Source organism: Stenella coeruleoalba, assembly GCF_951394435.1.
Source record: "Stenella coeruleoalba genome assembly, chromosome: 5".
NCBI lineage: Eukaryota > Metazoa > Chordata > Mammalia > Artiodactyla > Delphinidae > Stenella > Stenella coeruleoalba.
This window is the reverse complement of record NC_137150.1, coordinates 94761080-94788039: the sequence shown is the minus strand read 5'-3', so window position 1 is coordinate 94788039 and position 26960 is coordinate 94761080. Positions and strand designations below refer to the sequence as shown.

At 37.0% G+C, this 26960-nt stretch overlaps 1 long non-coding RNA gene across 1 annotated transcript; it reads left to right on the top strand.

Moving 5' to 3' along the window:
* Positions 1-4998: 4998 nt before the first annotated feature.
* On the top strand, positions 4999-20272 carry LOC307186552. The gene is made up of 3 exons (XR_013828403.1): positions 4999-5204; positions 17723-17848; positions 20187-20272. It is a non-coding gene; the product is annotated as an uncharacterized lncRNA (long non-coding RNA).
* Positions 20273-26960: the final 6688 nt, after the last annotated feature.

The window sequence follows — 26960 nt, the reverse complement described above, 5'->3', positions numbered from 1 at the left end:
ACAAAAATAATACACTAAATATATACCCAGACTTCCTGCCTGCCTGCTAGCCTTCCTTCCTTCCTCCCTGCCTCCTTCCTTTCTTCCCTCCTCTCTTTTTTTCCTTTCCTGTCTTTTCTTCTCTCTTTTTTTTTTTAATTTAAGGACTTCGGAAATACAGAATTAGTTTAATCATAATTTTTAGTTCATTATGCATCATTTTCCTTCTTGCATATGTTGTCTTTTTATATTAACTATTTCTTTTGATTTTTAAATAATAAAATAACATAATGAACATTCCAGTGAATATCTAAAACAAATCAATAATTCACAAAAATCTGTTCCTCCACTAGTCTTCAACTTCCCCATAGAGATCCTTGCTATCCTAAATTTTGTGCTCATCATTGTCTTGAACATCATTATATGTCTAAAGGATATATTGTTAGTTTTATTTGTTATTGAGCTTCATAAAAGGGTGTCATACTGTTACAGTCTTTGGGGGCTATTTTTTAAATTCAGTTTTATATTACTGAAATCACTCCGTGTGATTCCATGCTACAACATTCCATTGTGTTAAATTGTTGCATTATAGTCATTAATCTTCCTCTTGGTGGGAATTTATATTGTTTTCAGTTTCTAGTAATTACAATTAGTGCTGCAGTGAATATTCTTGTTGTTGTCGTTCAGTGATGCTCATATGTAAGATATCCTTGAGTATTTTCCCAGGAGTGAAAGTATGGAGCCATAGTCTGCCATTGTTTAGCTTGTAAATATAATCTTAATTTGTTTTTGTGGGTTTTTTTGCGGTACGCAGGCCTCTCACTGTTGTGGCCTCCCCCGTTGCGGAGCACAGGCTCCCGACGCGCAGGACCAGCGGCCATGGCTCACGGGCCCAGCCGCTCCGCGGCACGTGGGATCCTCGTGGACCGGGGCACGAACCCATGTCCCCTGCATCGGCAGGCTGACTCTCAACCACTGCGCCACAAGGGAAGCCCCTTAATTTGTTTTTAAGACAACTTGTAACCATCGCATTTATATCTGCAGTGTAAAAAGAGATCCTCTTAATCTATTTCTCCTTCAAAACACAGTATTATTAAACTTAATTTTAGCCAGTTGAATAAGGGGAGTTAAAAGGGTATCTCATTGTGGTGTTGCTTTCCTAATTACAACTGAGATTATATCTTCATATTGCTCAAAAAGATTTTGTTTTTCCCGTATTTTTATTGTTGTCTTTTTTAAAGATATTTATAGTTCTTTTTATGTTCTTGACACTAATCCTTTGTCAGTTGTATATATTATAAATACTGTGTCTTTTAGTGTGGCTTGTTTTTTTTCATGTTTCCTTTAAAAATATATGTTTTAATTAATAGAACTTATTAATTAATATACATATAATATTCATCTTTTTTACTGGTTAGTGAATTTTGTGCCTTGTAACTAAATTTTTCTTACAACAAGGTCAGTAAAATATAAATATGTTTATTTAATTTTTTTTTTTTTTTTTTTTTTTTTTGCGGTACGCGGGCCCCTCACTGCCACAGCCTCTCCCGTGGCGGAGCACAGGGTCCGGACGCGCAGGCCCAGCGGCCATGGCGCACGGGCCCAGCTGCTCTGCGGCACGTGGGATCCCCCCGGACCAGGGCACGAACCCGCGCCTCCCGCACCGGCAGGCGGACCCTCAACCACTGGGACACCAGGGAAGCCCTGCTTATTTAGTTTTTTAGAAAAAGTTTTGCTTTTTACATTTTAAAGTATCAATCTACTTGGCATTGATTTTTGTTGCTGTTGTGAGATAGATGTTGAATTCCATTTCGCTGTTATATAGAAAACTGTATTTACAAGTTTTATTTATTGAATCATGTTTTGCCCCTGCCCTTTCCAGTGACTTGCATGACCTTACACTTTGTATATGAAACTTCCATAAATTTGTGGTTGGTTTATAGGCTAAGTTTTCTTCTATTGGTTAGACTATTTCTGTTCCAAACTATACTGTCATTATTGTTGTAGATATTGTTATAGATTATAACAATTTACAACAACAATATAATTATAATGCACAATTGATTTCTGTTAAGGTGAGTTCCTTTGACATTCTCTTTCTGCTGTGTGTTTATGTGTATATTCTACCCACAGCGACACTAACATGGATACTTGTTTTTAATCAGGGTCCTTAATACATTTTCAGTTTCCACTAAGCTCTGATTTTAACAAAATCCTCATGAACTGTATGGATAGGTAAATTGATGTCTCCTATATGCAGTAATTTTAAAAAAGACCTGGGTCTACTTATCACCTTAGATGATAGGTGCTCGAGCTTCAGCATGCCTTAAAAATCTACTGGGTGGCTTGTTCAACTCAAGATTGATGGGCCCCAGTCACAGATTCTGTGATTCAGTGGATTTGGATGAGGCCCAAAGATTTACATTTCTTTCAAGTACCCTGGTGAGGTTAATGCTGCTGGTCTGGGGACCCCACACTGACATAAACTACCTTGGACTAACTTTGCTTGTAAAGTCCTTATGAACTTGTGTTTTGATTCCTGTCCTTTCTGACCGTGGCTTGTGTCTTTGTTTTCTCACCATGTGGAGGCTCTGAGGTGTGTTAAATTCTGCTTCTTTGGGAAGACAGAGAGTCAGCTGAAAATTATATCCTTAGGGAGATAATTTAAAGAACATTTAAAATAACAGGCCATCTACTGACCTTGCAGTGTAATAGTATGCAATGCTCCTTGCTGGCTACAACACCTTGGGTTTTACCCTTCAACCATTTTACATACACTGCTGTGAAGAGTATAGAGGGGCCTTGAGTTCTATGGGGTGGGGGTAGAAAAAGGCAATAGAAAATTCACAGCTATTGTTCCCAGAGGGGGAAGGGAAATTTATCCATTCCAGAATCAATAAATAGTTATCCATTCTGGAATAACTATTCACAGGTGACTATCCATTTATAAAGCAGTTACTTAAGCTAGCTAAAAGTAATCTGGAGATTTAGAGAATATTTCCAGGATTTTGGTAATAGCAGCTTCCTGACCTTATTAGCTATGCCTATAATTTATTTGCTTTGGTTTCAGCAGAGGCTTGCTCTAACCGAACGTCATGATTAATAAAGTCTTCTTCAAACTCTAGCTATTAGCTTTGCAACTGTATTTGCCATTGAATGAAGGATATAGAATTTTAACCCCACCAGTGGAATTTCAGATTCGTGAATGCTGAGTTTTATCTAGTTTTTGAACCACTGCTCAGATGTGCATTGTGGAGAACTTATTTTTCTGTAAACTCAGTTGCTCTATTACAATGGTAAATAACAGAGGAAACCATGTTAACAAAGACAACTCTATTATTCGTTTGTATGGTAAAAATTAATTAAATGCTACCTTGTGCAGGTTTTCTGTATGGTAATGGCAATAAAATGATGGCCTTGGTCTCATATTCTTGCAGGGAAGACAGATAAGTAAATACCAATACTTAGCAATAAAACACTGTATGGTAAGTAAAATGTTAAACATGTTCCAGGTCGGGCTGACAGTGAAGGGATTCAGAAATGCTTTGGCATAATGAGGAATGTGACACAACACACACACACACACACACACACACACACACACACACACACACACATGTAAAGGAAATGAGAGCCATCACCACTCAACTTCGACTTCAGATAAACAAATTGCTACTCTTTCTCATACAGCCCTTCTTTTGCTCTGTTGGGCTGCAGCCTGCAGGCATGCAAGCCCTGTACTTGCCCAGCCCTGAGACTGAAGAAAGAGTCCAGAGACAGTGACAGAGACATCGATGGTTTAATAGATTGGAGATCTTACATGTCTGAAGCAAAAGGGTCCTGGAGCTACACCCCACCATGGATGGTAGACAGCAAGAAGGACATGGCGGCAGCAGTCTGTGCTGGGGGAAGTGGGGTAGGATAAGGAGACTACCAGTCTACCAGTTACAGGGGGAATTGACTTCAGATTGGCTCATCCATTACCAGGGAGACCAGCAGAGGGGCACATCTCTCTTAGCCCCTGGGCTAAGTACCTTCCTGGAGCAGAGCTCTTCTCTTTGCTAAACTATCCTAAGGGAGCCATTCTGATCTAAAGATTAGAACAATCACTAGCTGGAGTGGGAGAGGGTGAACAAGTAAGTAGGTATTTACTGATTAAGCTCTATGATTAAGAGGGAAGTTGAGTCATGTGAGTAGGGTGTAGGTGATGCAGGGACTGGTCCAGCAGAGGGTGTACAGAAAGCAAGCAAACAGCCATCTTGAATGGCTTGAATACACATGTTCTAAGCTGCCAAACTTTTATAATCAGTAAACATTCATGAGTAAGTGTATTGTTTGGAATCCTGTCTCAAAGGGCAGGCAAAGGAGACCTACATCCCTCAGGAATAGTTAGCATTCCTATAAAGAAGAGCAGGAACAGGCTCTCAGTTTAGATACCAGGAACTAGGTAATCACCAACCAGTTATAATAGAAATGGAAATTCAGAAATACTTAATGGCCTTATAAAGTGGAGCATTTGGCAAAGCTTCTCCAAGAGCAAGTAGGTGTTAGGGCTGTTGGACCCCCTCACTCTTTTGTTGTTGTTTATTTTTAAAAAATTCGTTTTATCTATGGCCTGAATTTCACAGCAGTGATCAACTATTGTAAACCAGAGTAATAGCATTTTTGGCAGAATTACTTGCAAAAATAACAGGGGAATAGTAGGAGACCTGCCATGAGCACTCTAGGGGGCTGAAATGCAAAGCTTCATTTACTTGTAAGATAATGGGATAAAATTCCCCTTGGCCACCTATTGTGCAAAATAAGGTCCCTTGTGGGATAAAATACCACCACCACCCTGCCCTTCTTTACCAACCTTGACATTCTTTCTTCCCACCTTGCCTTTTGACTTGTCTAGAAATAAAATGCAAATACCTTAGTCTTGCAGTAATTAATGTGCTTCTGTTTTTAAATACATCTGCAATTGTAGGAAGTATTCATAAAACTTGTCTTTTACTTGACCCAGCATCTTCGACTCTGGTACTGTCATCTTCCTTCAAGTCCCTTGTCAAAGAGGTGCCTGAATGACTGACACTGATAAAGTGAAAGAGTGTTTTAGAAGGGAAGAAAAAGAAGAAATGTAAATCTCTCCTCTAACATCAACACATTTCATCACACTTGCAGACTTCATAAATCAGACTTGGTAATGAGGGTTGAAGGCACATGCTATGTGAGAAGAAAGGATGGTAAGTTCATGTCTGAAAACTGAAGGGTTCTGATCATGAACTGAAAATTCCTGAGTTAATCAGAAATTAATGTTAAATCTGTGTAAGGATGGGGGTGCAAGGATCATATCTACCTCCTTGTATTTAGTATATTTTCAGTGCTCTAAAAGTGTTTAATGTTACTATTTATAAAATTATTCTGAAAGTCATAGAATTTCAGAGATAAATGCAAAACTATTGTATGGCCCTTGGGGTATCATTCTAACAAACCACTAACAAGTAAGAAAAACGCCTGTACATGTGCACACATCTTTAGGTATTAAAGTTGAATATGCCCTTGCTTGTGTGCCTAGGTAGAAACATGACCCATTTAGAAAAATTTGGGGAAAAAATGAATATTGGTTTCCTAAAGGTTATTTCATTTTATATTACATAATTGCCACACTTATCTTTCTTTCCACTATCTGAAAATCAAATGTATATTTTTCTACAAGTGTTCTGGAGGTTTAGTTACAAATGAATTTCATAATCTTGCACTGGAGGTGTTCCTTTGTACTAAAGCTGAAAAAATTGTACCATGGAGTTGATAAGAACTTTCTAAGGTATAGTAAATTAATGCTTTGCCTCTCTGCTCCTGGGGAGCAACATTTGGATCTTGATTGCCTGGTGGTCAGGAATACAGGAAATTTTGCCAGGCTTAGTTTAGAAGATACTGATTGATTTAGCACTAGGCAGTTAGAGGCATGACAGATTTTTCTCAACCAAGTGTTAAGGATAGCAATAAAAAAGCAAAGGTGCTACAGGTCATGACAAATGAGTTTTGCCAGTGAAGACAAAGGGAGCCAGAGTGAAATTTTACGCTGTGCATGTACTTTGTGTTTATAGAACATTTTTCATTCCAACATCTCAAAACAATGTAAAGCATACTTATCAGTTGGAAGGAAGTTATTTCCCTGCTAAGGCATCATGATGCTCACTCACTAGGTTCATAACTAACCTAAGGCCATTTACTACATTGCTATAAAGGTCTAGGGCATGGAATTATAAATATTTTTGACTCTCCAGGTCAGAGAGTGACCAAAATCCTGCCATTACAATCTCTCTACACCCTGAACCTAGTACTTTCTCAGGAAGAGACTGAAGTTGAACTCAGATCTAGAATCTCTCCTGGATGGGCATAGACACATTGAGAGCTGGGGATGAAAAGGAGTGTCTAGATTCATCTTCTAATTTTTTAACTTTTAAACCATGTAATCTATTGAAATAATCTATTAGGATCAAAATATTTGATATGGGGCTTCCCTGGTGGCACAGTGGTTAAGAATCCGCCTGCCAATGCAGGGGACACGGGTTCGAGCCCTGGTCCAGGAAGATCCCACATGCTGCAGAGCAACTAAGCCTGTGTGCCACAACTACTGAGCCTCTAGAGCCCATGAGCCACAACTACTGAGCCCATGTGCCACAACTACTGAAGCCCACGCACCTAGAGCCTGTGCTCCGCAACAAGAGAAGCCACCACAATGAGAAGCCCGTGCACCGCAACGAAGAGTAGCCCCCACTCGCCGCAACTAGAGAAAGCCCGTGAGCAGCAGCAAAGACCCAGTGCAGCCAAAAATAAATAAATAAAATAAATAAATTAAAAAAAATATATTTGATATGAAGAAAATAACATTCTTCGGTGATAAACTCTGGATTGAAATGTACTATGAAATATTTTGGAGCTGAGTGCTTGGCTGTTGACCCTGTTAGAGAGCTGAGCCTGAGATTCAATTTAAAACTGAAGTTTTATACCTATGCCCAATGCTAAGCACATAACAGTGATGTAATATAAATTTGTTTGAGAACATGATATATAAAGTTAAGTAAATTATTAATTCAGACTTCTCCATAGCATACCATTTATGCTAACCTCTACTATGGAACAACACTTCACAACATAAAGTATAAAAAACAACAAAAAACTACCCAAAATACCTTTGATTAGATATTATTGCTCCTGCTTTCTTTTTCTAATATTTGAAGTAATTCTGAGCTACATCATTCTGTGTTTCTTTTCTGATGAATGTATATGTATACATTCATATGTCTATATTTTTTTATTGGAACCTAGTTGATGTACAATTTTATGTTAGTTTCAGGTGTACTACCTAATGATTTGACATTTGCATACATTATGATATGATTGCCATGATAAGTCTAGTAACCATCTGTCTCACAGTATTATAATAATATTGACCATATTCCTTATGCTGTATATTACATCCCTGTGATTTATTTATTATATACCTGAAGGTTCGTACCTCTTAATCCCCTTCAACTATTTTGCTCTCTCCCCCACTAACCTCCCTTCTGGCAAACCCTATTTGTTCTCTCTACCTATGAGTCTGTTTTGATTTTGTTTTATAAGTTTGCTTGTTTTGTATTTTAGATTCCACATATAAGTGAGATCATAGGGCACTTGTCTTGCTCTGTCTGACTTATTTCACTTAGCATAATATACCCTCTAGATCCATCCATGTTGTGACACATGGCAAGATTTCATTTTTAATAGTTGAGTAATATTCCATTGTGTGTAGACACTTAGGTTGCTTTCATATCCTGGCTATTGTACATAATGATGCAATAAACATTGGAGTGTATGTATCTTTTCAAATTAGTGTTTTAATTTTCTTCAGGTAAATACCCAGAAGTGAGGTTCCTGGATCATATGGCAGTTCTATTTTTAATTTTTTGAGGAGACTCCATACTGTTTTCCATAGTGACTGCACCAATTTACATCCCACCAACAGTGCATGAGAGTTCCCTTTTCTCTACTTGTTATTGTCTGTTTGATGATAGCCATCCTGGCAGGTGTGAGGTGGTATCTTATTATGGTTTTGATTTGCATTTCCCTGATGATCAGTAACATTGAGCATCTTTTCATATGTCTGTTGGTCATCTGTATGTCTTCTTTGGAAAAATGTTTATTCAGATCCTCTGTTCATTTTTTAACTGTTTCTTTGATGTTGAGGTGTATGAGTTTTTTGTGTATTTTGGATGTTAACCCCTTATCAGACATATCATTTGCAAATATCTTCTCCCTTTCCATAGGCTGCCTTTTCATTTTGTTGATAGTCTCCTTCACAGTGCAAAAGTTTTTTAGTTTTATGTAGGCCAATTTGTTTATTTTTGCTTCCTTTCCCTTGCCTGAGGAGACATATCCCCCAAAATATTACTAAGACTGATGTTCAAAGAGTATACTGCCTAGGTTTTCTTCTTGGAATTTTATGGTTTCAGGTCTTACATTTAAATCTTTAATCCATTTTGAGTTTATTTTTGTATATGGTGTGAAAAAGTAGTCCTCTTTGATTTTTTTACATATAGCTATACAATTTTCCCAACACCATTTATTGAAGAGTATGTAGTTTCCACATTGTATATTCTTGACTCCTTTGTCATAGATTAATTGACCATATAAGTGTGGGCTCATTTCTGGGCTTTCTATTCTGTTCCATTTATCTATGTGTCTGTTTTTATGCTGGCACCATAATGTTTTGATTACTGTAGCTTTGTTGTATAGTTTGAAATCGGGAGTGTGATACCTCCAACTTTATTTTTCTTTCACAAGATTGTTTCGGCTAATTGGAGTTTTTCATGTTTCCGTATAAATTTTAGAATCATTTGTTCTCTTTCTGTGAAAAATTCCATTGGTATTATGATAGGGATTGCATTGAACCTGTAGATTTCCTTGGGTAGTACGGTCATTTTCAACAATATTACTGCTTTCAATCCATGAGCACGGTATATCTTTCCATTTTTGTGTCATCTTAAATTTCTCTATCAATGCCTTTTATTTTTCTGAGTACAAATCTTTTAGCTCCTTGGTTAGCTTTATTTCTAGGTATTTTATTCTTTCTGATTCAATTGTAAATGGGATTGTTTTCTTAATTTCTCTTTCTGATAGTTCATTGTTAGTGTATAGAAATGCAATAGATTTTTGTATTAATTTTTTACCTTTCCACTCTATTGAATTAATTTATTAGTTCTGATAGGTTTTGGCAGTGTCTTTTGAATTTTCTATATATAATATCATGTAATCTGTGAACAGTGATAGTTATACTTCTTCCTTCCCAATTTGGATTCCTTTTATTTCTCTTTCTTGTCTGATTACTGTGGCTAGGACTTCCAAGATTATGTTGAATAAAAGTGATGATAGTGGGTATCCTTGTCTTGTTCCTGATCTTAGAGGAAATGCTTTTCTCTTTTCACTGTTGAGTATGATGTTGGCTTTATGTATGTCATATACAGTAAGTCCCCTACATATGAATGAGTTCCGTTCTGAGAGTGTGTTTATAAGTCAAATTTGTTCACAAGTCCAGCAAAGTTAGCCTAGGTACCCAACTAACACAATCGGCTACATAGTACTGTACTGTAATAGGTTTATAATACTTTTCACACAAATAATACATAGAAAACAAAAAAACACAAAAAATAAAGAAAATATTTTTAATCCCATAGTATAGTACCTTGAAAAGCACAGTAGTACAGTACAACAGCTGGCATACAGGGGCTGGCATCGAGTGAACAGGCAAGAAGAGTTACTGATTGGAGGAGGGAGAGGAGGTGGGAGATGGTAGAGCTGAAAGATCATTAGCCATAGGAGTGGAGGGCAAGCTGCAATTTCACTCATGCCTGACATTGATGGCACATGTTCTGGTTCCTGGCTGGATTCAATTCTATCTACCCTCTTGAAAAAAATGATCCAGTGATGTTTGGGTAGTAGCTCTTTTTTTCTCATAATAGATTACACGGTAGGACTGGATTGCATTCTGAACAGCTGCTGCAACTTTTGTGTACTGTTCTACATTCGGGTCCTGTGCCTCAAAAACTAACAATGCCTTCTCAAGTAAAGGGAATCCACTTGCCATTTCTTGCATTGTAAATCTTTTTGGTTCTGCAGGTACTTCTTCTTCCTCTTGTCTCTCTTTGTCCTTTCTCTGGGCCTCCAGTTCCTGGTGCTTCTTAGCAGTACCAGCTACATCACTGCTACTTTTACACTTGCTTTCAGACATCATGGGCTTGAAATAAAGATACTGTACTACGTACTCTATACAGTACTGTACAGTGAAGTACACAAAAGCACAACCACTTGTAGAGGATGCATGCGCATTAACTAACTTATGTGGGTGGACATGCAAACACATGTTCGCAGCTTTGAAAGTTTGCAACTTGAAGGTTCGTATGTAGGGAACTTACTGTATGGCCTTTATTATGTTGAGATATGTTCTCTATATACATACCCACTTTGTTGAGAGTTTTCACCACAAATGAATGTTGAATTTTGTCAAAAGCTTTTTCTGTATCTGTTGAGATGATTGTATGCTTTTTATTCTTTAATTTGTTAATGTGGAGTAGCACATCAATTAATTTGCAGATACTGAAAAATCCTTGCATCTGTTGGATAAATCCCACTTGATCATGGTGTATGATTTTTTTAAATTAATTTTTATTGTAGTATAGTTGATTTACAATTTTGTGTTAGTTTCTGCTGTACAGCAAAGTGAATCACTTATACATATGCATATATCCACTCTTTTCTTTTTTTTTAACATCTTTATTGGAGTATAATTGCTTTACAATGGTGTGTTAGTTTCTGCTTTATAACCAAGTGAATCAGTTATACATATACATATATCTCCAACTCTCTTCCCTCTTGCATCTCCCTCCCTCCCACCCTCCCTATCCCACCCCTCAGTATCCACTCTTTTTTAGATTCTATTTCCATATAGGTCATTACAGAGTATTGAGTAGAGTTCCCTGTGCTATACAGTAGGTTCTTATTAGTTATTTATTTTATATATAGTAGTGTGTATATGTCAATCCCAATCTCTTAATTTATTCCTCCCTACTCTTTCCCCCAGTAACCATAAGTTTGTTTTCTATATCTGTGACTCTATTTCTGTTTTGTAAATAAGTTCATTTGTAGCATTTTTTTGGATTGCACATGTAAGTGGTATTTTATATTTGTCTTTCTCTGTCTGACTTACTTCACTCAGTATGACAATCTCCAAGTCCATCCCTGTTGCTGCAAATGGCTTTATTTCATTCTTTTTTATGACTGAGTAATATTCCATTGTATATCTATGTACCACATCTTCTTTATCTATTCCTCTGTTGATGGACATTTAGGTTTAAGTGGTGCTGAGATAACTGGACAGCTACATGTAAAAGAATGAAATTAGAACACTCTCTAACACCATACACAAAAATAAACTGAAAATGGATTAAAGACCTACATGTAAGGCCAGATTCTATAAAACTCTTAGAGGAAAACATAGGCAGAACACTCTCTGACATAAATCTCAACAAGCTCTTTTTTTATCCACCGCCTAGAGTAATTAAAATAAAAACAAAACTAAACAAATGGGATCTAGTTAAATTTAAAAGCTTTTGCACAGCAAAGGAAACCATAAACAAAAGGAAAAGACAGCCCTCAGAATCGGAGAAAATATACAAAGCGACCGACAAGGGGTTAATCTGAAAAATACACAAACAGCTCATGCATCTCAACATCAAAAAAGTAAACAACCCAATCAAAAAATCGGTGGAAGATCTAAACGGACATTTCTCCAAAGGAGACATACAGATGGCCAAAAAGCACATGAAAAGAGGCTCAACATCAAATTATTAGAGAAATGCAAATCAAAACTACAATGAGGTAGCACCTCACACCAGTCAGAATGGCCATCATCAAAAAATCTACAAACAATAAATGCAGGAGAGGGTGTGGAGAAAAGGGAACCCTCCTACACTGTTGGTGGGAATGTAAATTGGTGTAGCCACTATGGAGAACAGTATGGAGGTTCCTTAGAAGACTAAAAATAGTGTTGCCGTATGATTCAGCAATCCCACTCCTGGGCATATATTTGGAGAAAACCATAATTTGAAAAGATACACACACCCCATTGTTCATTGCAGCACTATTTACAATAGCCAGGACATGGAAGCAACCTAAATGTATTGCAGCTAATGTAAAGCAACTCTTAACGTATTGTTGGATTTGGTTTGCTAATGTTCTGTTGAGGATTTTTGCATCTATGTTCATCAGTGATATTGGCCTGTAATTTTATTTTTTGGTGATATGTTTGTCTGGCTTTGACATCTGGGTGATGCTGGCTTCATAGGAGGAGATTAGAAGAGTTCTTTCCTCTTCAATTTTTTGGAATAATTTGAGAATGATAGGTGTTAACACTTCTGCAAATGTTTGGTAGAAATTTCTTGTAAATCTTCTGATCCTGGACTTTTGTTTATTGAGAGTTATTTGATTATGGATTCAATTTTATAACTGGTAATTGGTCTGTTCATATTTTCTATTTCTTCCTGATTCCGTCTAGGGAGATTGTATGTTTCTAGGATTTTTTCCATTTCTTCTTGGTTGTCCATCTTATTGTTGTATAATTATTCATAGTAATTTCTTATGATCCTTTGTATTCTTGTGGTATTGGTGATAATTTCTGCTCTTTCATTTCTGGTTTTATTTATTCGGGCCCTCTCTTTTTTCTTGATGAGTTTGGCTAAAGGTTTATCAATTTTATTTATCTTTTCAAAGAAGCATCTCTTAGTTTCATTGAACTTTTCTATTGTTTTCAGTCTCCATTTCATTTATTTCCACTCTTATCTTTATGATTTCTTTCCTTCTACTAACTTTGGTTTTGTTTTTCTTCTTTTTCTAGTTCCTTTAGGTGTAAGGTTAAATAATTTATTTGAGATTTTTCTTGTTTCCTGAGGTAGGCTTGTATCGCTATAGACTTCCCTCTTAGAAGTGCTTTTGCTGTTTCCCATAGATTTTGGATTACAGTAAATCCCCTACATATGAACAAGTTCCATTTTAAGAGTGCATTTGTAATCCAATTTATTTGTAAGTCCAACAAAGTTAGCCTAGGTACCCAACTAACACAATCGGCTATATAATACTGATAGTACTGTACTGTAATAGGTTTATAATACTTTTCACACAAATAATACAGATGTAAAAACAAAAAACATAAAAAATAAAGAAAATATTTTTAATCTTATGGCACAGTACCTTGAAAAGTACAGTATACAGTACAACAGCTGGCATACAGGGACTGGCACACATGTTCTCATCTTTGGAAGTTCGTAACTTGAAGGTTCGTATGTAGGGGACTTACTGTATTTTGTTTCTATTTTCATTTTTCACCAGGTGTTTTTAAATTTCCTTTTTGATTTCTTTAGTGAACCTTGGTTGCTTATTTGCATATCATTCAGCCTCCATGTATTTGTATTTTTTGCAGTTTTTTCCTTATAGTTGATTTCTAGTTCATAGTGTTGTGGTCAGAAAAGGTACTTGATATGATCTCAATCTTAAATTTACTGAGATTTATTTTGTGGCCTAGCATGTGATCTATCCTGGAGAATGTCCCATGGGCACTTTAAAAGAATGTGTATTCTGCTGCTTTTGGATGCAATGTTCTGTATGTGTATCTATTGAGCCCATCTGCTGTAAGGTGTCATTTAAGGCCAGTGTTTCCTTATTGGTTTTCTGTACGGATGTCTGGATTTTCTGTCTATTGACATAAGTGGAATGTTTAAGTCTCCTATTATTATTGTGTTACTGTCAATTTCTCCCTTTATGTTTTTTAATATGTGCTCTATGTATTTAGGTGCTCCTATGTGGAGTATTTATATATTTATAATTGTTGGATTGATCCCTTTATCATTATATAATGTTCTTCTTTGTCTCTTGTTGTAGTCTTTCTTTTAAAGTCTATATTGTCTGATATAAGTATTGCTACCCCAGCTTTTTTTGTTTCCATTCGCATGGAATATCTTTTCCATCTCTTTGTGTCCAGTCTGTGTGTGTCTTTAGATCTGAAGTGAGTTTCTTATAGGCAGTACATATATGGGTGTTGTTTTTGTATCAGTTCAGCCAGTCTTTCATTTGATTGGAGAATTAATTCATTTACATTTAAAGTAGTTATTGATGTGTTCATACTTATTGCCATTTTGTTCATTGTTTTCTTGTTTTTGTAGTTCTTTTTTTTTCTCTCCTCCCTTATGATTTAATAACTATCTTTTGTGTTATGTTTCTATTCCTTTCTCTTTTTTGTGTTTGCATCTATTATAGGTTTTTAGTTTGTGGTTATCATGAGGTTTATCTATAGCAACCAGTATAAATACGTGATTATTTTCAGTTGATGATCTCTTAAGTTCTAACACATTCTAACAGCTTTGCATGTTTACTCCCCCTCCCTTATCTTAATATTTTTGATATCATATCTTTTGGTTTTGTGTATAACTTAACTATTTTTATGGATATAAATAATTTTACTACTTTTGTCTTTTAACTTTTTCTATTAGCTTTGTAAGTAGTTGTTCTACTACCTTTACTGTATGTTTGCCTTTACCAGTGAGATTTTTCCTTTTTTAATATTTTTAATTATGGTCTTTTCTCCTCCACTTAGGAAAGTACCTTTAACACATCTTGTAAAGCCAGTTTAATGGTGATGAACTGTTTTAGCTTTTACTTCTCTGTAAAACTCCTACCTCTCCTTTAATCTGAGTTTAATGTAGAGTATTCTTGGTTGTAGGTTTTTTCCTTTTATCACTGAATATACTGTGCTATTTCCTTCTGGTCTGCAAAGTTTCTGCTGAAAATTCAGCTGATAGACTCGTTATGAGAGTTCCCTTGTACATAACTATTACTTTTGCTCTTTTTAAGATTCTCTCTTTATCTTTATTTTTTGCCATTTTAAATATAATGTGTCTTGGTGTGGTCCTCTTTATGTTCCTCTTGTTTGGAACTCTCTGTGCTTCCTGGACTTGGATGTCTCTTTACTTTCCCAGGTTAAAGATGTTTTTAGCTATTATTTCTTCAGGTAAGTTCTCTGCCCCTTTCTCTCTCTCTTCTGCTTCTGGACCTCTATAATGGGATTGTTAACATGGGTGAGATTGTTCCAGAGATCTCTTAAACTGTCATTTTTTTAAATTCTTTTTTTTCTTTTTCTCTTCACCTTGGGTGAACTACTCTGTCTTCTAGTTCACTGATCTGTTTCTCTGTATCATCTAATCTGTTGATTCCTTCTAGTGTTGCATTTTTAATTTCAGTTATTGTATTCTTCAGCTCCATTTGGTTCTTCTTTATATTTTCTAACTCTGTTGAAATTCCCACTGTGTTTATCCATTCATCTCCCAAGTTTGTCTAGCATCTTTATGATCATTACCTTGAAATCTTTATCATATAGATTGCTTATTTTTACTTTATTTCTTTTTCTGAGGTTATGTCTTATTCCCTCATTTGAAATATCTTCCTCTGTCTCCTTATTTTGCCTAATTCTCTGTGTTTATTTCTATGTATTAGGTAGGTCTGTAAATTTCCCAATATTGGAGAAGTAGCCTTATGGAGGTGATGTTCTATGGAGCCCAGCAGCACACTCCCCTCTGGTCACCAGAGCTATGTACTCTAGGGGTGCCCCCTATGTGGGCTGTGTGGGCCCTTTCATTGGCAGGTCCAATTACTGTGGGTGTGCTAGTAAGTATGGCTGGCTGCGAAGCCTTGCCTCATGTGATGGTTGCTATTCCACTGGTAAGCATGGCCAGGTCTTTAGGCAGCCAGCTACATGACCCAGAGAACCCTGGGTGTTGCCAGCCCACTCACGGGTAAGGCTGTGTCTTGGGGAAGTCAGCTTCAGGACTGGGGGGAATCCTAGAACTGGTATCCACCTGATGGTTGATTGGTAAGTCCTTGGCACTAATAGGCTAGACAGAGGATTCCAAAATGATGCTTGCCAGCACAGGTTTTCTCCTGGTAGAATGAGCTCCTCCAAATAACTGCCACCTGCGTCTGTGTCCCCAGGGGTATTCCAAGTTGCCTGCTGTCTCTCGGGTAGGCTCTCTTTCAAAATCAGCAAGTGGGTTGAACCCATGCTGCTTTCAAATGACTACCTCTGCAGTGGGACTCAGAGTGTGTGAGATTTTTGTGCATGCCCTTTAAGAGAAGTCTCTGTTTCCTGTAGCCCTCTGGCTCTCTCATTCACAAGCCCCACTGGCCTTCAAAGCCAGATGTTTGGAGGGCTCCTGTTCCTGGTACAGGACCCCAGGCTGGAGAGCTTGATGTGGGGCTTGCACCCCTCATCCCTTGGAGAGAACCTCTGCAATTGTGATTATCCTTCCATTTGTGGTGTGGAGAGGTGTGTATCTTGACTATACTGTGTCTCCATCTCTCCTACCAATCTCGTTGTATTTACTTCTTTATATCTTTAGTCATGGGAATCTTTTCTGGTACTCTTCAGGTCATTCTCACAGATAGTTACTCTGTAAATAGTTGTAATTTTGGTGTGCTTGTGGGAGGAGATGAGCTCAGGGTCCTCCTACTCTACCATCTTGGCCACACATCTCCCTGTACATATATTTTAAAGGTATGTTAAACTTCTAAGATAATAAGGCTGGAAGCAATATGTGTTGTTTTCATGATGTCTAGAATAACCTGCAAATCATAATGACACAAACCATCTTCCTATTTTTTTTAGCTCTGGAACTTGCAGAGGTGCCCAGAGGCTAATAAATGATGAGTGAATCTCATAAATATAATAAATACATAATAACTAACTAAATAAATAATAGATATATAGTTTTGCTATTGACTTTAAAGAGACATACTTGTGTATAGGAAGGAGAAATACAGATTGACAGTTTTTAAAGTGCTTTATAAAAGGAACCATTTAAATATAATATATTGCTATTATTCTAGAGGCAAATACTTCCTTATAAGTAAAGGGCCTGTCAGCATTTCTATTGGAAGCCTTCATTTTAAGGGTGTGTGACTCAACCCTAAATTGTGCTGTCAGCTGAAATATGGTATATAAAGTTTCAGTTTCATTGCCATTTTTTTCTACATTCCAAATCACAAAACCCCATTTTTTTTCACATGTGGACATTAATTTAAAGCAGAAGTCAGTAATTGCCAATGCTAACAAATTTTATTCTGTCTGAATAAGATGATATTTCCTAAGAAATCAAGGCTGCCAACACTAAGGAGCATACATAAATAGATTTTTGTGATTCTGCTTGATGTCAGTGTTTTGGTCAAATATAATGCGTAGGTGGATGCTGTAATTCTGGCTTCCAAGTCATTTGGAGGAAAATAATTATGCCTGGGGCACTGGAAAAATTTCAATTTTGAACTAGAGATGTGAAAGCATTAACAATCACGCCTACTGAGATGAACTATCTACTGGTGACATTTAAAACTAGCCTATTCATTTCTATTCTTTATGGGCTAGATGTCTATTTCAGGAATTTATGGCAAACATCTGATCCAAAAGTAGTTATGTTCTTGACAACAAAAAGTGATAAAGAAGCTGTAGAGAGCAATGAAAATTGATGGGGAGAGAGACTGATAAACAGCTAAAAAGACCCATTAAGGGCCAAATGATTGGTAAAGCCTGAGGAGAAGGGACTCAGAGGTAAATTGGAGTGGAGGGTGATCATTTCACAGGTGCAATCAGCTAGCTCTTACCCGCTATTTCTGGTTTGTTCAGAATTGAAATCTGAAGGCACCTTATTAGATTTTGGGTCTGACGTCATTCTGTACTTGTGAGAGGAAAAGAAGGACCATGACTCCTGTGTTTATGGAACTCACTGTAATAAAATCAGTAAGTTTCAAGGTAAGTTCACAGAGTATTTTGTTTTTTGTAACCAGGATTGAGCAAAATAAAATTAAACGGAAGTGTGAAATGTAAGTTTCCTGGAGTGTGTGGTTTCTATTTCTAATGAGTTCTAACTTTTAAAAGGATAGTATGATCTTCTATTCAGATATTAGGGACTCATATTTGGTCAGTTTTCCTTTTCAAGAGAAGACTTCAAACACAACACTGGTGTTTTGAAGCAAACTTTAAGAATGCACTTCTCTTTCCCTTCAGCAAACAAAAATAAAGACCTCATCATATTTGCTCGTCAGTCTCATCACCACTGTGTGAAGAAATTTGATTATGTTGTATTTTCAGAAGCAGGTAGATGGAATGCCTAACTTCCTGAGTGTTTGGGGCATATTAATTCATCTATTCTATCCATACATCTATCTGAAGAAGAAATTAATTCCCATTTATGTAGATGAGGAAGCTTAAGCTCAAAAAGATGAAAGTCTCCTGCCAAGTTCACATAACTAGTAAATTACCAGAGATGAGTCTGGCTTCAAAGTCCATTCTCTTTCTATGAATGCTAATTATACACCATGTTATGTAGGAAGTGTTAAACTGATGTGTTATTTTTAGGATAAGCAATTTTCCTGAAAATTAAAATCTATTGGTTTTTGTTTCAGCAGTTATTTATTAGTATCTACTAACAAATGTATAGCATTTAAGTATTTAAAAAGTGACTTTTAAAATATTATCTCATTTGAAACTCATGAGATATTTTTTGGTTTTTTGATTGGACTGTTGACTGCTTCTGGGCACAAACATTGTCCTCCTTTTCTACGTAACTCCTTTTCTCCACTTCCAGTGCACTGCTGGGCTTGAAATAAGTTCTCAAAGAAAAGTTTCTGGATAGAGTTAAATGTCATTTGATAGCCTACATGAAGAAAGAGATGTTTATGAAGCTTCTTTTGTATCTACAATGAAGTATCAGCCGTCTCTGTTTTATTTTTCTTTAGCATGAGGCAGATGCCTGCATTTGTGTTGAGACTTGTCTTTGAATCAACTTGCCCATCCCAACAGGATGCTCATACTGTCTGTTGGTTCCTTTGTACCCTGGCTTCTGGATTGAGCTTGGGTACAAATATAAAACCCCTTCGCTCAGCCAAAGTGTTAAGAACAAAGAAGGGAGTGCTAATGGGCACAGTATCCTTTGCCTCATGGTGAAAGTGGCTTTATGGCAGATGCAGAGTTACATGTGGTTCCTGGCCCATGAAGACCTGTACTAACCCTCTACAAATCACCAGTGGGGTGATTTGTACTAAGCTGTACTAACCCTCTACTCCCCACCAGTCCAGTGGGGAGTCATAGAAATAGGAATGGATATCAGGGTGGAGCCAGAAGAAGGTGGATGACAAACACAGAAATTTAGGTCTGGAATCAGAGATCAAGCAGTTAATAGTTTTTTTCAATAGGCCCCTGGCTCCCTATTAACCTCTTTTCTGAGCAGGTCTTCCCTGGCACCTCCTCTCTTAAAGGTATCTCCCAGAGGTGGTGTATTTCCTCCTCAGACTCAGTCAGAAGAATGGGAGTTTAATTACCATTGATCCCATTTGTATATATTAATTATGAAGATATATTAGAAATCTACATGTTTGTTCAACCAGGGAAAAGATTTTCTCAGGTTCAAGGTATGTGAAAAAATACTGTTTACCTAACTTCTAATTTTATATTACTAAACAAGAAAATCGTAACAATATTCAGTAGTTGAATTCCCATTTTACAAGCTTGCTTGTGCTTTCCCTTTCCTTTCCCTCCAACATCAAATAGTAGAAGAATTTAAAGAAATATCCTGTGCAATTTAAATGCTTAATCCAAAAATGGGATTGCTTGAATTGGCATAAATCCCTTTTAATGTTCTATTCTGAAGTAATTTTAGGAAATTTTTAAAGTTTTATATTTTAAGTGTTTATTTCACAATGGCTCCTGAGAATAGGGAAATAAAAAACCTTCCTGTGTGGCCCCCTGATGGTCAAGATCCCTGTAATCTAATAATCTAGAAGCGACCAGAACAAGACCTGGTGAAAGTAACACTCAGGGCACTGTGCTAAGACTGGAAACTTTGACTTTAGGCTGGGAATGGAAAAGGAACAGTGTCCTGGAGAAAATTGGCAAAATGTGAGATGAATAGCTCTTTGCTTCCCCACTTTATTCTTTTGTGTTATCATACTGACAGAAGCAACTAAAGAAAGTAAAAGCAATGGTATGAAATTTTATTTTATAATATGTTAAAGAAGACAAGTACCTTCCAGACTGAAAATGAATGTAATATATACTAAGTTTCACCTGGGAGCAATTTTTTCCCTCATAGACAGTTATAATCGGTTTGTTCGAGAAGTTTATGAGTTTTATAATGGAAATGCTGAACCAGACTTAACAGAGGCATCATGTGAGAGCTTGGATATAATAACAGCTCCAAAACCTCCAGAACAAGAGGATGATGAGATCTCAGTGAGTAGGAGGGAAAGACTAAGAAGTACATAAAAAATGCATGCCAAAAAAAGAACAAATATGTGTTTTCAGTATTGCAGCCCAACAGTTGGAATTATTTGGGGGGATGATTTGGGTGGCTGTCTTTACAATGGACTGAAATTGGTTTCTTATTTTAGCCACTGCATTGGTTCAGCTTCACTCTGTTCCATTCTAAAAATGCACCAGCGTATCAGTCAGCTGCAGGGCACTTGACTCCGTGTGCGTGCCTGCTATGAGATTAGGGTAAGTGATCAAAACTTGAGAGCACAGATTTTGAAAGTTTACTGTGATAGGTGGTCTGAACAAGCTAAGCAAGGCAAATCAGAGCTACCTCCAATCTCTACTACCGGTCACATTAGCCGTATTTTAAATGGATCCACTTGACTTGGCTCTTTTTGGTTATGTTACACTGAACATTTATCGATAACTATCTTAAACACTTAAATTTTATTGTTGGATTTCCTGCTTATTAAATCATCAAATAATGGTGCCTTAGCAAGGAAGACAATTAAAATAGAATATACTAATGAAACTGAAGAGTATCAGAATCATCTTCCTTCCTCTTAAACTTGTACAACTGCACATGTGTCAGCTATCACAGATTAAAGAAGTAATTAGTCTGAACAGGGAAAACGTGAAGCTGATACTTAATATGCCAACAGACTGTGAGCTTGAGAGCCTCCTTTTTTTTTTTTTTTTTTGCAGTACGCGGGCCTCTCACTGTTGTGGCCAGGCTCCAGACGCGCAGGCTCAGCGGCCATGGCTCACGGGCCCAGCCACTCCGCGGCATGTGGGATCTTCCCGGACCGGGGCATGAACCCGTGTCCCCTGCATCGGCAGGCGGACGCTCAACCACTGCGCCACGAGGGAAGCCCAGAGGTCTGATTCTTATACCTAAGTAGTCACTGGCCAATTGTGCAACTCTGTGTATCTGGTTTTGTCTTTCTGAGCCTCAGTTTTCTCACCTCCAGAATGAGAGGGGAATAACCTAATGATTTCATAGGACCACTTTATTGCCAATGTTCTATAATTCCTTGCCAGTGTAGTCAATATGGTCAGTTTCTCTTTATCCACATCACTCAATGTGGATATTAGTATGTTTAAATGGTTAACTAGTTTACTGTTTTCCACAATGGAGCATATGTTACATGTGTCTGAGGGATAGCAGATTTAAATTTATATATTTGGGGGTCAATATTAAAATGCCTGAACATTCCCTAAACATCTAAGCAATATTCATAGTAGAAGAGGCAAGTTAGTCTAGCACTGTTAATTCTGAATTAAATTGAGACTAGATTGAATTATACTTTTCTTTTTGCTTTTTTCTTTGTTTCTACAAGGTTCAAATTCTTTGAAAAATGGCAATGAATCCAAGTTCCTAGCACCAGATTCTAATAGGAATTGATTAAGTACTTACCATGTGCCAGGTACTTGGTAACAAATCTATGAGGTAGGTATTATCATCCCTCTTTTACAGATGAGAAGTAGAGGCATGGATTAATTAAATAATTTGCCAAAGTTTGCATCAATTATAATTATCATTGCGATCATTGGCAAATTGCTTAATTTTTCTAAGCTTTATTTGCATTTATCAGTCAGGTTTCTGGCAGAAAACAGATGGCATGCACAAACAGAGTAATTAAAGAGAATTTAACAAAAGTACTCATTTGAACATTGTGGGAAAGGTTAAGGAAAACCAGAAAGGGATGATGCTTCACCTCTGGGCTAACGAGGGCTGGATTATCACCAGTAGGTCTGAAGGGTGAGGGGAGGGAGTAGCTCTGAGGACCCCAGAAGACCTATAGCTGTAGCTATAGCTGCCTGACAGATGCTGTGACTTTCCACTGAGCAAGGCAGCCACTGCCAACCCCCTGAGCAGAAGTGATGGAGGCAGGAAAAGAACTTGGATCTTTCTCTCTCCCACCCTTCAAGTCTCCTGCTGCCCTCTCCGTTGGCCAGACCCCATGAGAATCCAGAGAGCAAAGGGACCTGCATGAAACAGTCTATAGAGGTCGGCTTCCTGAGGGCCCAGGACAGAATAGAAAATGGGAGAAAGATCTAGTGGGATAGAAAATTAGCTGGTGCATTCACCTTCTATAAAATGAAAAAGATATTGCTGCAATTTATGTCAGAGAGTGTTCTGCCTATGTTTTCCTCTAAGAGTTTCATAGTGTAAGGTCTCACATCTAGGTCTTTAATCCATTTTTGTGTATGGTGTTAAAGAGTGTTTTAATTTCATTCTTTTACATGTAGCTGTCCAGTTTTTCCGGCACCATTTATTGAAGAGACTGTCTTTCCTCCATTGTATTGTCTTGCCTCCTTTGTTGTAGATTAATTGACCATAGTGCATAGGTGTATTTCTGGGCTTTCTATCATGTTTCATTGATCTATATTTCTATTTTTGTGCCCGGACCATACTGTTTTGATGACTATAGCTTGTTAACCAGTACTTTTGTCTGCCTACCAAACAGTGTGTTAAGTGCGTGGAGTATTTCAAAGGTAAAAGATAATGTCTGTGCCCTCAAGGAGCTTAAGTCTTAGAAACAGAGTTTGATATGGCACCAATATGTAGTTAAAATGTTAAACTCTAAATGTTAAAATGTTAAGTGCAGGCTCTGGTGTTAGTGTGTAAATTTGGATAAGTAACTTAAAACATTTAGGTATCAACTTTCTTGTCTAGAAAAATAAGAACATAAACAGTACCTTTCTCATTGGCCTATGCTGAGGATTAAATAAGCTGATTAATGTAAAGCATTTACAACAGTGCTTGACATAGTTTAAGACAATAATTGTTGGCTATTATTATGTGCCAAGTGTGATATAGAAGGTGTGAGCAAAGCCTTAGAACTATTCCCAGAGGAGAGAGCATGACCTTGGAGGGGCTGGATTAGACATCTTTAAGGTCTATTCTAGGTCCTGAGGTTTCATGGCAGTTCTTCAAGGTCACACTATAGATATAGGCAGTGTCATAAATACTGCAAATTTCCGATGTGCATTTAACCACCTGACCAGACTTCTTCCCTTCTCTGAGTCTACAGACTAAAGAAACTCTCCTCAGGATGGTCATAAATGAAATACTGCATCAGCTATTTAGATGTCTTAAAAAGCGTATCTTAAGGATGATGGTATTGATGGTACTTACTGGCACTTGAACCCAAAGCAGTAAGGCATTTTATAAATCAGCCAACATCGCTTGTACTCCTGGATCTAAATTGTGAGTTCTCGGGCTATATATCACAGATGTATTTTTGTCATCTATGCTTTTCTCCTTGGAAGGCAATTTATTATTTTTATCAATATTAATGTAGTTGCTATTATTTTTTTAGATGAAGTGTATGCGTCTATCCATATCTGGCTTGAACAAATTTCTTTTGGATCAATTAGAAGCATGCTGTTGTCTTTTCTTTCTCTGCAAAAATGTTCAAATGTTTATTGCTAAGGGTTTTTATTTTTTAAGCCAAGTATCACTAAGTAGTTTTTAAAATTTGATTCTATACTTTGATGAAAAGTAATATCTAGTCAACAAAATAACAGGAATTATCCTTTTGCAAGAGAGAAATACGCTTCTAACTAGAATGGCAGAGTAAGAAACTGCCCCCCTCCTCCCTCTCCCTTTACAGAAGCTGGAGTGTTCTGAAGGTTTGGTTTTCTTCTATGGGTTTGCCATGCACACTGTGGTAAGAAAGCATAGATAGTGTCTCTTTCCCATGCCATGGTTTGCTTTATTAAGTGACAGGGTTATATTTTTAAAATATTAAAGTCTAAAAGGAAGCTCAGAAAATGCTGAAAGAAAATCCTGCCTTTTATAAATGAGAATATGTGAAAATTCAACTTGGTAACTTAGTTTGGCTGGCTTTTAAAAATTTTCTCTGTTGCTAAGGTTGCTGAATGGTGGGTATAAAAATGAGCTTAAAGCGAGTTCTTAGGACAAGCTTTTGCCCAACAGCAGTCACAGCGTTTATAAGCGGCAACCTGTCCATATGGAAGAGAGAAAAGCTAGAAGTGAAAATTACATCATCCCTTCCATATTACACAAGTTAATTAGTTGGTCCATAATCACAGACTCTGCTCCAGATGAAAAGCACAGCTTTTCTTCTTTTGAATGGGAAAGGCACAGAAGGTGTAATACCTGCGTAATTCATTAACAGTAAGAATGTTTTGGAAGAAGAAATTCTGAATTTAGATTATCCTGAACTTCCACTTATAATAGCTAAGATGGTGGTGAGACCTTTGCAGTTTCCCCAAACAAATTTAAAATGTGAGAATTTCTTTTCTGCCTGTCAGAAGCAATCTAAGTCATTTGGAAGCTTTATGAGGTTTCTTTTTTTGTGTTTTGTTTGCCTGTTTTAAGATATTAGAACACTAGTGTACTGAATAAGCTATGGAGCCTTATAATCGAAGAAATAGTTAATAATGTCAGATCCAAACAACAACAACAACTAGGTATTGGGAAGAACAACCTGTAACAGAAAGGTGACAAACTAATATCATATGAAACAGAATTCTTAGAACAGATGGACTAAGAATTTAAAATAAGTTTAATTGAAATACTCAGAGATAGTGGGAAGCAGCCGCATAGCACAGGGAAATCAGCTTGGTGCTTTGTGACCACCTAGAGGGGTGTGGTAGGGAGGGTGGGAGGGAGACAGAAGAGTGAGGAGATATGGGAATATATGTGTAATTATAGCTCATTCACTTTGTTATAAAGCAGAAACTAACACACTGTTGTAAAGCAATTATACTCCAATAAAGATGTTTAAAAAAAGTTATTACAAAAAAATAAATAAATAAAATAAAAAAATACTCAGAGATGAGAAAGATGTTAATAAAATGTCAGAGAAGTCATAAAAAAGAACCAAATGAAAACAGTAAATATGAAAAATATAATAGTTGAAATAAAGAACAGAATAAATAAGATAAATAATCCAAATGATGCAGGTGAAGAAGTAATCTGTTTGCCAGAAGATCAGACTGAATACTCTCAGAAGGTAACAGAAAGAAACAAAAAGAGAAATTATAACAATAAACTGTGGGGTTTGAAGACAAGAAATAGAAGTGCTAATATACAGTTAATAATAATATTAATATACAGAAGAAAGATGCTGGTGGTCATAGTGGGGGACAAAGGGAAGATATATTTGAAGAAATAAAGAATATTTACTTATCCCAGAGTTAAAAAAATGACAGACCTCTTATTTGAAGTAGTGCATAAGGTAAACCATCTGTATCTCAGTTTACCCACCAATAAAATGAGGATAGTAGAATGTTTCTTACTATCTTATAAAACTAATATGAGGATTAAGTGAATTAACATATGTGTAAAGCCCTTAGAATAGTGCCTTGTACATAACTGCTATTTTAGTATTAGCTATTATTATTACCTAGCTTTATTATAATTAAATTCTAGAACATCGAAGACCAAGGGAAAATGCTTCCAAAGAGAATGAACCTATCACCTAACAAGGAAAAATGTTTACATTGATATCAGACTTCTTAACACCATAATTACATGGTAGAAACAAGAGCATTATATCCAGTCCAGCCTCAAAATATTGACCAGATGGAAACCCATTTTGAAAAACTCTTGGAGAATGTACTAGAATTAAAAGATACATAAAAACACAAGGGTGCTACAAGAGATACATGAAGTAATGGTGGCCAAAAACCTAGGGGATATCTTGGTTACTTTAAAAAGCTCAGATTGAGGAAAATAAATTGTAAATACCATCAATGTTGTGTTGGAGGTGGGAGGCAGGGAGGAAGACCAAAATGATGTGAAACCTGCAAGATACTAGTATTTTATATTTAAGAAACTAATAAAGGAAATGTAAGGGGAAAACCCATAAATATAGATCTTGGATTAGTTTCAACCATCGTGAGAATAAAATAGCCAGTAAGGATTTTCATGTGTTTCTGGAAGGACTGATGCAGCTATTCTGGGAAGCACCCTGGTAGTTATTCATCAAATTATATATGCATATATACTATGGCCCAGCACTTTCATTCCTGGTCTGCACCACAGAGAAATTACTACAGGAGTCCGTTTGGGGACAAGTAGGAGGATGCAGTTGGGGTATTGTAGACCAACACTGGATGATGGATGAGTTAAGCAGAATGACAGCAAAAGCCACTCCAGCAGCAGTGCTGGCAGCCCTGAAACCAGTGCACAGTTGGGTAGTGACTTTATTGAAATGCCATGTGGCATACACAACCTGTGGCAGGACCCTTCATGAGTGCCCTACTAGGTAAAGTTTGAACCTCTACAAGTGGCAACATAGATGGAAAGAGGAAGTCACCACTGGCCATGAACAGGATACTGACAAGACATGACGTCAGCCTGTGCTTGAGTTGGGGCCATATGGTTGCAGTGAGCAATGTGTTTTTGTGGACTTTGGGCATCACACGCTTCTCAGTCTTACGTTGCTAATTGTGGATCCACAGAAGAACAAGAATAGGGAAACTGAGGGGGAAAAGACTGGTTTCATCACTAGATGGATTAAGGCAACTGTTCAAACTTGAACTATTAGAAGGGCTCTTAAATATGTATTGGAGTTTTCAAAGGGATCTAGGGTGAAGCAACACCCTTGGTTCAAACGACCTTTTTATGCACATT